Source organism: Conger conger, unplaced genomic scaffold (genome assembly GCF_963514075.1).
Source record: "Conger conger unplaced genomic scaffold, fConCon1.1 SCAFFOLD_54, whole genome shotgun sequence".
In the NCBI taxonomy this organism is placed as follows: Eukaryota; Metazoa; Chordata; class Actinopteri; order Anguilliformes; family Congridae; genus Conger; species Conger conger.
Genome location: NW_026890260.1, coordinates 324,180 through 334,933, shown reverse-complemented (window position 1 = coordinate 334,933; position 10,754 = coordinate 324,180).

Sequence of the window (10,754 nt, the reverse complement as noted above, 5' to 3'; positions counted from 1 at the left end):
TTGGCAGTTGGAAAAATCGGCAGTTGGAAAAATCGGCAGTTGAAAAATCGGCAGTTGAAAAATTGGCAGTTGGAAAAATTGGAAATTGAAAAATTGGCAGTTGGAAAAATCGGCAGTTGAAAAATCGGCTGTTGGAAAAATTGGCAGTTGAAAAATTGGCAGTTGGAAAAATTGGCTGTTGGAAAAATTGGCAGTTGGAAAAATCGGCAGTTGAAAAATCGGCTGTTGGAAAAATTGGCAGTTGAAAAATTGGCAGTTGGAAAAATTGGCAGTTGGAAAAATTGGCAGTTGGAAAAATTGGCAGTTAAAAATTGGCAGTTGGAAAAATTGGCAGTTGGAAAAATCGGCAGTTGGAAAAATCGGCAGTTGAAAAATCGGCAGTTGAAAAATTGGCAGTTGGAAAAATCGGAAGTTCGAAAAATCGGCAGTTGGAAAAATTGGCAGTTGAAAAATTGGCAGTTGGAAAAATTGGCAGTTGAAAAATTGGCAGTTGGAAAAATTGGCAGTTGGAAAATTGGAAATTGAAAAATTGGAAATTGAAAAATTGGAAATTGAAAAATTGGAAATTGAAAAATTGGCAGTTGAAAAATTGGAAATTGAAAAATTGGAAATTGAAAAATTGTCAGTTGGAAAAATTGGCAGTTGAAAAATTGGCAGTTGAAAAATTGGCAGTTGGAAAAATTGGCAGTTGAAAAATTGGAAATTGAAAAATTGGAAATTGAAAAATTGGCAGTTGAAAAATTGGCAGTTGAAAAATTGGGAGTTGAAAAATTGGCAGTTGAAGAATTGGCAGTTGGAAAAATTGGCAGTTGGAAAATTGGAAATTGAAAAATTGGCAGTTGGAAAAATTGGAAGTTGGAAAATTGGCAGTTGGAAAAATTGGCAGTTGGAAAAATCGGCAGTTGGAAAAATCGGCAATTGAAAAATTGGCAGTTGGAAAAATTGGCAGTTGGAAAAATTGGCAGTTGAAAAATTGGCAGTTGGAAAAATTGTCAGTTGAAAAAATTGGCAGTTGAAAAAATGGCAGTTGGAAAATTGGAAATTGAAAAATTGGAAATTGAAAAATTGGCAGTTGAAAAATTGGCAGTTGAAAAATCGGCAGTTGAAAAATCGGCTGTTGGAAAAATTGGCAGTTAAAAAATTGGCAGTTGGAAAAATTGGCAGTTGGAAAAATTGGCAGTTGGAAAAATTGGCAGTTGGAAAAATCGGCAGTTGGAAAAATCGGCAGTTGAAAAATCGGCAGTTGAAAAATTGGCAGTTGGAAAAATCGGAAGTTCGAAAAATCGGCAGTTGGAAAAATCGGCAGTTGGAAAAATTGGCAGTTGAAAAAATTGGCAGTTGGAAAAATTGGCAGTTGGAAAAATTGGCAGTTGAAAAATTGGCAGTTGGAAAAATTTGCAGTTGGAAAAATTTGCAGTTGGAAAAATTGGCAGTTGGAAAATTGGAAATTGAAAAATTGGAAATTGAAAAATTGGAAATTGAAAAATTGGCAGTTGAAAAATTGGAAATTGAAAAATTGGAAATTGAAAAATTGTCAGTTGGAAAAATTGGCAGTTGAAAAATTGGCAGTTGACAAATTGGCAGTTGGAAAAATTGGCAGTTGAAAAATTGGAAATTGAAAAATTGGAAATTGAAAAATTGGCAGTTGAAAAATTGGCAGTTGAAAAATTGGAAGTTGAAAAATTGGCAGTTGGAAAAATTGGAAGTTGAAAAATCGGCAGTTGAAAAATTGGCAGTTGAAAAATTGGCAGTTGGAAAAATTGGCAGTTGAAAAATTGGCAGTTGAAAAATTGGCAGTTGGAAAAATTGGCAGTTGGAAAATTGGAAATTGAAAAATTGGAAATTGAAAAATTGGAAATTGAAAAATTGGCAGTTGAAAAATTGGCAGTTGAAAAATTGGCAGTTGAAAAATTGGCAGTTGGAAAAATTGGCAGTTGAAAAAATTGGCAGTTGGAAAAATTGGCAGTTGGAAAATTGGAAATTGAAAAATTGGAAATTGAAAAATTGGAAATTGAAAAATTGGCAGTTGGAAAAATTGGAAGTTGAAAAATCGGCAGTTGAAAAATTGGCAGTTGAAAAATTGGCAGTTGGAAAAATTGGCAGTTGAAAAATTGGCAGTTGAAAAATTGGCAGTTGGAAAAATTGGAAGTTGAAAAATCGGCAGTTGAAAAATTGGCAGTTGAAAAATTGGCAGTTGGAAAAATTGGCAGTTGAAAAATTGGCAGTTGAAAAATTGGCAGTTGGAAAAATTGGCAGTTGGAAAAATCGGCAGTTGAAAAATCGGCTGTTGGAAAAATTGGCAGTTGAAAAATTGGCAGTTGGAAAAATTGGCAGTTAAAAATTGGCAGTTGGAAAAATTGGCAGTTGGAAAAATCGGCAGTTGGAAAAATCGGCAGTTGAAAAATCGGCAGTTGAAAAATTGGCAGTTGGAAAAATCGGAAGTTCGAAAAATTGACAGTTGAAAAAATTGGCAGTTGGAAAAATTGGCAGTTGGAAAATTGGAAATTGAAAAATTGGAAATTGAAAAATTGGCAGTTGGAAAAATTGGCAGTTGAAAAATTGGCAGTTGAAAAATTGGCAGTTGAAGAATTGGCAGTTGGAAAAATTGGTAGTTGGAAAATTGGAAATTGAAAAATTGGCAGTTGGAAAAATTGGCAGTTGGAAAAATTGGCAGTTGGAAAAATCGGCAGTTGGAAAAATCGGCAGTTGAAAAATCGGCAGTTGAAAAATCGGCAGTTGGAAAAATTGGCAGTTGGAAAAATTGGCAGTTGGAAAAATTGGCAGTTAAAATTTGGCAGTTGGAAAAATTGGCAATTGGAAAAATTGGAAGTTGGAAAAATCGGAAGTTGGAAAAATTGGCAGTTGGAAAAATCGGCAGTTGAAAAATTGGCAGTTGGAAAAATCGGCAGTTGAAAAATTGGCAGTTGGAAAAATTGGCAGTTGGAAAATTGGAAATTTAAAAATATGAAATTGAAAAATATGAAATTGAAAAATTGGCAGTTGAAAAATCGGCAGTTGAAAAATTTGCAGTTGGAAAAATCGGCAGTTGAAAAATCGACAGTTGAAAAATTGGCAGTTGGAAAAATTGGCAGTTGGAAAAATTGGCAGTTGAAAAATTGGCAGTTGAAAAATTGGCAGTTGAAAAATTGGCAGTTGGAAAAATTGGCAGTTGAAAAATTGGAAATTGAAAAATTGGCAGTTGAAAAATTGGCAGTTGAAAAATTGGAAATTGAAAAATTGGAAATTGAAAAATTGGAAATTGAAAAATTGGAAATTGAAAAATTGGAAATTGAAAAATTGGCAGTTGGAAAAATTGGCAGTTGGAAAAATTGGCAGTTGAAAAATTGGCAGTTGAAAAATTGGCAGTTGGAAAAATTGGCAGTTGGAAAAATTGGCAGTTGGTCAATTGGAAATTGAAAAATTGGCAGTTGGAAAAATTGGCAGTTGGAAAAATTGGCAGTTGGAAAAATTGGCAGTTGAAAAATTGGCAGTTGAAAAAATCGGCAGTTGAAAAATTGGCAGTTGGAAAAATTGGCAGTTGGAAAATTGGAAATTGAAAAATTTGGAAATTGAAAAATTGGAAATTGAAAAATTGGCAGTTGAAAAATCGGCAGTTGAAAAATTTGCAGTTGGAAAAATCGCCAGTTGAAAAATCGGCAGTTGAAAAATCGGCAGTTGAAAAATTGGCAGTTGGAAAAATTGGCAGTTGGAAAAATTGGCAGTTGAAAAATTGGCAGTTGAAAAATTGGCAGTTGGAAAAATTGGCAGTTGGAAAAATTGGCAGTTGAAAAATTGGAAATTGAAAAATTGGCAGTTGAAAAATTGGCAGTTGAAAAATTGGCAGTTGAAAAATCGGCAGTTGAAAAATTGGCAGTTGAAAAATTGGCAGTTGAAAAATTTGGAAATTGAAAAATTGGAAATTGAAAAATTGGAAATTGAAAAATTGGCAGTTGAAAAATCGGCAGTTGAAAAATTTGCAGTTGGAAAAATCGGCAGTTGAAAAATCGGCAGTTGAAAAATCGGCAGTTGAAAAATTGGCAGTTGGAAAAATTGGCAGTTGGAAAAATTGGCAGTTGAAAAATTGGCAGTTGAAAAATTGGCAGTTGGAAAAATTGGCAGTTGGAAAAATTGGAAATTGAAAAATTGGCAGTTGGAAAAATTGGCAGTGGAAAAATTGGCAGTTGAAAAATTGGCAGTTGAAAAATTGGCAGTTGAAAAATTGGCAGTTGGAAAAATTGGCAGTTGGAAAATTGGAAATTGAAAAATTGGAAATTGAAAAATTGGAAATTGAAAAATTGGCAGTTGAAAAATTGGCAGTTGAAAAATTGGCAGTTGAAAAATTGGCACTTGAAAAATTGGCAGTTGGAAAAATTGGCAGTTGGATAATTGGAAATTGAAAAATTGGAAATTGAAAAATTGGCAGTTGAAAAATTGGCAGTTGAAAAATTGGCAGTTGAAAAATTGGTAGTTGAAAAATTGGCAGTTGAAAAAATTGGCAGTTGGATAATTGGAAATTGAAAAATTTGAAATTGAAAAATTGGCAGTTGGAAAAATTGGCAGTTGAAAAATTGGCAGTTGAAAAATTGGCAGTTGAAGAATTGGCAGTTGGAAAAATTGGCAGTTGGAAAATTGGAAATTGAAAAATTGGCAGTTGGAAAAATTGGAAGTTGGAAAAATCGGCAGTTGGAAAAATCGGCAGTTGGAAAATCGGCAGTTGAAAAATTGGCAGTTGGAAAAATTAGCAGTTGGAAAAATTGGCAGTTGGAAAAATTGGCAGTTGGAAAAATCGGCAGTTGAAAAATTGGCAGTTGGAAAAATTGGCAGTTGGAAAAATTGGCAGTTGAAAAATTGGCAGTTGGAAAAATTGGCAGTTGAAAAAATTGGAAGTTGAAAAATTGGCAGTTGGAAAATTGGAAATTGAAAAATTGGAAATTGAAAAATTGGCAGTTGAAAAATTGGCAGTTGAAAAATTGGCAGTTGAAAAATTGGCAGTTGGAAAAATTGGAAGTTGAAAAATCGGCAGTTGAAAAATTGGCAGTTGAAAAATTGGCAGTTGGAAAAATTGGCAGTTGGAAAATTGGAAATTGAAAAATTGGAAATTGTAAAATTGGAAATTGAAAAATTGGCAGTTGAAAAATTGGCAGTTGAAAAATTGGCAGTTGGAAAAATTGACAGTTGAAAAAATTGGCAGTTGGAAAAATTGGCAGTTGGAAAATTGGAAATTGAAAAATTGGAAATTGAAAAATTGGCAGTTGGAAAAATTGGCAGTTGAAAAATTGGCAGTTGAAAAATTGGCAGTTGAAGAATTGGCAGTTGGAAAAATTGGTAGTTGGAAAATTGGAAATTGAAAAATTGGCAGTTGGAAAAATTGGCAGTTGGAAAAATTGGCAGTTGGAAAAATTGGCAGTTGGAAAAATCGGCAGTTGGAAAAATCGGCAATTGAAAAAATCGGCAGTTGAAAAATTGGCAGTTGGAAAAATTGGCAGTTGGAAAATTGGAAATTGAAAAATTGGAAATTGAAAAATTGGAAATTGAAAAATTGGCAGTTGAAAAATCGGCAGTTGAAAAATTTGCAGTTGGAAAAATCGGCAGTTGAAAAATCGACAGTTGAAAAATTGGCAGTTGAAAAATTGGCAGTTGGAAAATAGGAAATTGAAAAATAGGAAATTGAGAAATTGGAAATTGAGAAATTGGCAGTTGGAAAAATTGGCAGTTGGAAAAATTGGCAGTTGGAAAAATTGGCAGTTGGAAAAATTGGCAGTTGAAAAATTGGCAGTTGAAAAATTGGAAGTAGAAAAATTGGCAGTTGAAAAATTGGCAGTTAAAAATTGGCAGTTGGAAAAATTGGCAGTTGGAAAAATTGGCAGTTGGAAAAATTGGCAGTTGGAAAAATTGGCAGTTGAAAAATCGGCAGTTGAGAAATTGGCAGTTGGAAAAATCGGCAGTTGGAAAAATTGGCAGTTGGAAAAATTGGCAGTTAAAAATTGACAGTTGGAAAAATTGGCAGTTGGAAAAATTGGCAATTGGAAAAATCGGCAGTTGAAAAATCGGCAGTTGGAAAAATCGGTAGTTGGAAAAATCGGCAGTTGGAAAAATCGGCAGTTGGAAAAATCGGATGTTGAATAATCGACAGTTGAAAAAATCGGCAGTTGAAAAAATCGGCAGTTGAAAAAATTGGCAGTTGAAAAATCGGCAGTTGGAAAAATTGGCAGTTGGAAAAATTGGCAGTTGGAAAAATTGGCAGTTGGAAAAATTGGTAGTTGGAAAAATCGGCAGTTGGAAAAATTGGCAGTTGGAAAAATCGGCAGTTGGAAAAATCGGCAGTTGAAAAAATTGGCAGTTGGAAAAATTGGCAGTTGGAAAAATCGGCAGTTGGAAAAATTGGCAGTTGGAAAAATCGGCAGTTGGAAAAATTGGCAGTTGAAAAAATTGGCAGTTGGAAAAATTGGCAGTTGGAAAAATTGGCAATTGAAAAATTGGCAGTTGGAAAAATTGGCAGTTGAAAAATTGGCAGTTGGAAAAATTGGCAGTTGGAAAAATTGGCAGTTGGAAAATTGGAAATTGAAAAATTGGAAATTGAAAAATTGGAAATTGAAAAATTGGCAGTTGGAAAAATTGGCAGTTGAAAAATTGGCAGTTTAAAAATTGGCAGTTGAAAAATTGGAAGTTGGAAAAATTGGCAGTTGGAAAAATTGGCAGTTGAAAAATTGGAAATTGAGAAATTGGAAATTGAAAAATTGGCAGTTGAAAAATTGGCAGTTGAAAAATTGGCAGTTGGAAAAATTGGCAGTTGGAAAAATTGGCAGTTGGAAAAATCGGCAGTTGAAAAATCGGCTGTTGGAAAAATTGGCAGTTGAAAAATTGGCAGTTGGAAAAATTGGCAGTTGGAAAAATTGGCAGTTGGAAAAATCGGCAGTTGAGAAATCGGCTGTTGGAAAAATTGGCAGTTGAAAAATTGGCAGTTGGAAAAATTGGCAGTTGGAAAAATTGGCAGTTGGAAAAATTGGCAGTTAAAAATTGGCAGTTGGAAAAATTGGCAGTTGGAAAAATCGGCAGTTGGAAAAATCGGCAGTTGAAAAATCGGCAGTTGAAAAATTGGCAGTTGGAAAAATCGGAAGTTCGAAAAATCGGCAGTTGGAAAAATCGGCAGTTGGAAAAATTGGCAGTTGAAAAAATTGGCAGTTGGAAAAATTGGCAGTTGGAAAAATTGGTAGTTGAAAAATTGGCAGTTGGAAAAATTGGCAGTTGAAAAATTGGCAGTTGGAAAATTGGAAATTGAAAAATTGGAAATTGAAAAATTGGAAATTGAAAAATTGGCAGTTGAAAAATTGGAAATTGAAAAATTGGAAATTGAAAAATTGTCAGTTGGAAAAATTGGCAGTTGAAAAATTGGCAGTTGACAAATTGGCAGTTGGAAAAATTGGCAGTTGAAAAATTGGAAATTGAAAAATTGGAAATTGAAAAATTGGCAGTTGAAAAATTGGCAGTTGAAAAATTGGAAGTTGAAAAATTGGCAGTTGGAAAAATTGGAAGTTGAAAAATCGGCAGTTGAAAAATTGGCAGTTGAAAAATTGGCAGTTGGAAAAATTGGCAGTTGAAAAATTGGCAGTTGAAAAATTGGCAGTTGGAAAAATTGGCAGTTGGAAAATTGGAAATTGAAAAATTGGAAATTGAAAAATTGGAAATTGAAAAATTGGCAGTTGAAAAATTGGCAGTTGAAAAATTGGCAGTTGAAAAATTGGCAGTTGGAAAAATTGGCAGTTGAAAAAATTGGCAGTTGGAAAAATTGGCAGTTGGAAAATTGGAAATTGAAAAATTGGAAATTGAAAAATTGGAAATTGAAAAATTGGCAGTTGGAAAAATTGGAAGTTGAAAAATCGGCAGTTGAAAAATTGGCAGTTTAAAAATTGGCAGTTGAAAAATTGGAAGTTGGAAAAATTGGCAGTTGGAAAAATTGGCAGTTGAAAAATTGGAAATTGAGAAATTGGAAATTGAAAAATTGGCAGTTGAAAAATTGGCAGTTGAAAAATTGGCAGTTGGAAAAATTGGCAGTTGGAAAAATCGGCAGTTGGAAAAATCGGCAGTTGAAAAATCGGCAGTTGAAAAATTGGCAGTTGGAAAAATTGGAAATTGAAAAATTGGCAGTTGGAAAAATCGGCAGTTGAAAAATCGGCTGTTGGAAAAATTGGCAGTTGAAAAATTGGCAGTTGGAAAAATTGGCTGTTGGAAAAATTGGCAGTTGGAAAAATCGGCAGTTGAAAAATCGGCTGTTGGAAAAATTGGCAGTTGAAAAATTGGCAGTTGGAAAAATTGGCAGTTGGAAAAATTGGCAGTTGGAAAAATTGGCAGTTAAAAATTGGCAGTTGGAAAAATTGGCAGTTGGAAAAATCGGCAGTTGGAAAAATCGGCAGTTGAAAAATCGGCAGTTGAAAAATTGGCAGTTGGAAAAATCGGAAGTTCGAAAAATCGGCAGTTGGAAAAATTGGCAGTTGAAAAATTGGCAGTTGGAAAAATTGGCAGTTGAAAAATTGGCAGTTGGAAAAATTGGCAGTTGGAAAATTGGAAATTGAAAAATTGGAAATTGAAAAATTGGAAATTGAAAAATTGGAAATTGAAAAATTGGAAATTGAAAAATTGGCAGTTGAAAAATTGGAAATTGAAAAATTGGAAATTGAAAAATTGTCAGTTGGAAAAATTGGCAGTTGAAAAATTGGCAGTTGAAAAATTGGCAGTTGGAAAAATTGGCAGTTGAAAAATTGGAAATTGAAAAATTGGAAATTGAAAAATTGGCAGTTGAAAAATTGGCAGTTGAAAAATTGGCAGTTGAAAAATTGGCAGTTGAAGAATTGGCAGTTGGAAAAATTGGCAGTTGGAAAATTGGAAATTGAAAAATTGGCAGTTGGAAAAATTGGAAGTTGAAAAATTGGCAGTTGGAAAAATTGGCAGTTGGAAAAATCGGCAGTTGGAAAAATCGGCAATTGAAAAATTGGCAGTTGGAAAAATTGGCAGTTGGAAAAATTGGCAGTTGAAAAATTGGCAGTTGGAAAAATTGTCAGTTGAAAAAATTGGCAGTTGAAAAAATGGCAGTTGGAAAATTGGAAATTGAAAAATTGGAAATTGAAAAATTGGCAGTTGAAAAATTGGCAGTTGAAAAATCGGCAGTTGAAAAATCGGCTGTTGGAAAAATTGGCAGTTAAAAAATTGGCAGTTGGAAAAATTGGCAGTTGGAAAAATTGGCAGTTGGAAAAATTGGCAGTTGGAAAAATCGGCAGTTGGAAAAATCGGCAGTTGAAAAATCGGCAGTTGAAAAATTGGCAGTTGGAAAAATCGGAAGTTCGAAAAATCGGCAGTTGGAAAAATCGGCAGTTGGAAAAATTGGCAGTTGAAAAAATTGGCAGTTGGAAAAATTGGCAGTTGGAAAAATTGGCAGTTGAAAAATTGGCAGTTGGAAAAATTGGCAGTTGAAAAATTTGCAGTTGGAAAAATTGGCAGTTGGAAAATTGGAAATTGAAAAATTGGAAATTGAAAAATTGGAAATTGAAAAATTGGCAGTTGAAAAATTGGAAATTGAAAAATTGGAAATTGAAAAATTGTCAGTTGGAAAAATTGGCAGTTGAAAAATTGGCAGTTGACAAATTGGCAGTTGGAAAAATTGGCAGTTGAAAAATTGGAAATTGAAAAATTGGAAATTGAAAAATTGGCAGTTGAAAAATTGGCAGTTGAAAAATTGGAAGTTGAAAAATTGGCAGTTGGAAAAATTGGAAGTTGAAAAATCGGCAGTTGAAAAATTGGCAGTTGAAAAATTGGCAGTTGGAAAAATTGGCAGTTGAAAAATTGGCAGTTGAAAAATTGGCAGTTGGAAAAATTGGCAGTTGGAAAATTGGAAATTGAAAAATTGGAAATTGAAAAATTGGAAATTGAAAAATTGGCAGTTGAAAAATTGGCAGTTGAAAAATTGGCAGTTGAAAAATTGGCAGTTGGAAAAATTGGCAGTTGAAAAAATTGGCAGTTGGAAAAATTGGCAGTTGGAAAATTGGAAATTGAAAAATTGGAAATTGAAAAATTGGAAATTGAAAAATTGGCAGTTGGAAAAATTGGAAGTTGAAAAATCGGCAGTTGAAAAATTGGCAGTTGAAAAATTGGCAGTTGGAAAAATTGGCAGTTGAAAAATTGGCAGTTGAAAAATTGGCAGTTGGAAAAATTGGAAGTTGAAAAATCGGCAGTTGAAAAATTGGCAGTTGAAAAATTGGCAGTTGGAAAAATTGGCAGTTGAAAAATTGGCAGTTGAAAAATTGGCAGTTGGAAAAATTGGCAGTTGGAAAAATCGGCAGTTGAAAAATCGGCTGTTGGAAAAATTGGCAGTTGAAAAATTGGCAGTTGGAAAAATTGGCAGTTAAAAATTAGCAGTTGGAAAAATTGGCAGTTGGAAAAATCGGCAGTTGGAAAAATCGGCAGTTGAAAAATCGGCAGTTGAAAAATTGACAGTTGGAAAAATTGGCAGTTGGAAAAATTGGCAGTTGGAAAATTGGAAATTGAAAAATTGGAAATTGAAAAATTGGCAGTTGGAAAAATTGGCAGTTGAAAAATTGGCAGTTGAAAAATTGGCAGTTGAAGAATTGGCAGTTGGAAAAATTGGTAGTTGGAAAATTGGAAATTGAAAAATTGGCAGTTGGAAAAATTGGCAGTTGGAAAAATTGGCAGTTGGAAAAATCGGCAGTTGGAAAAATCGGCAGTTGAAAAATCGGCAGTTGAAA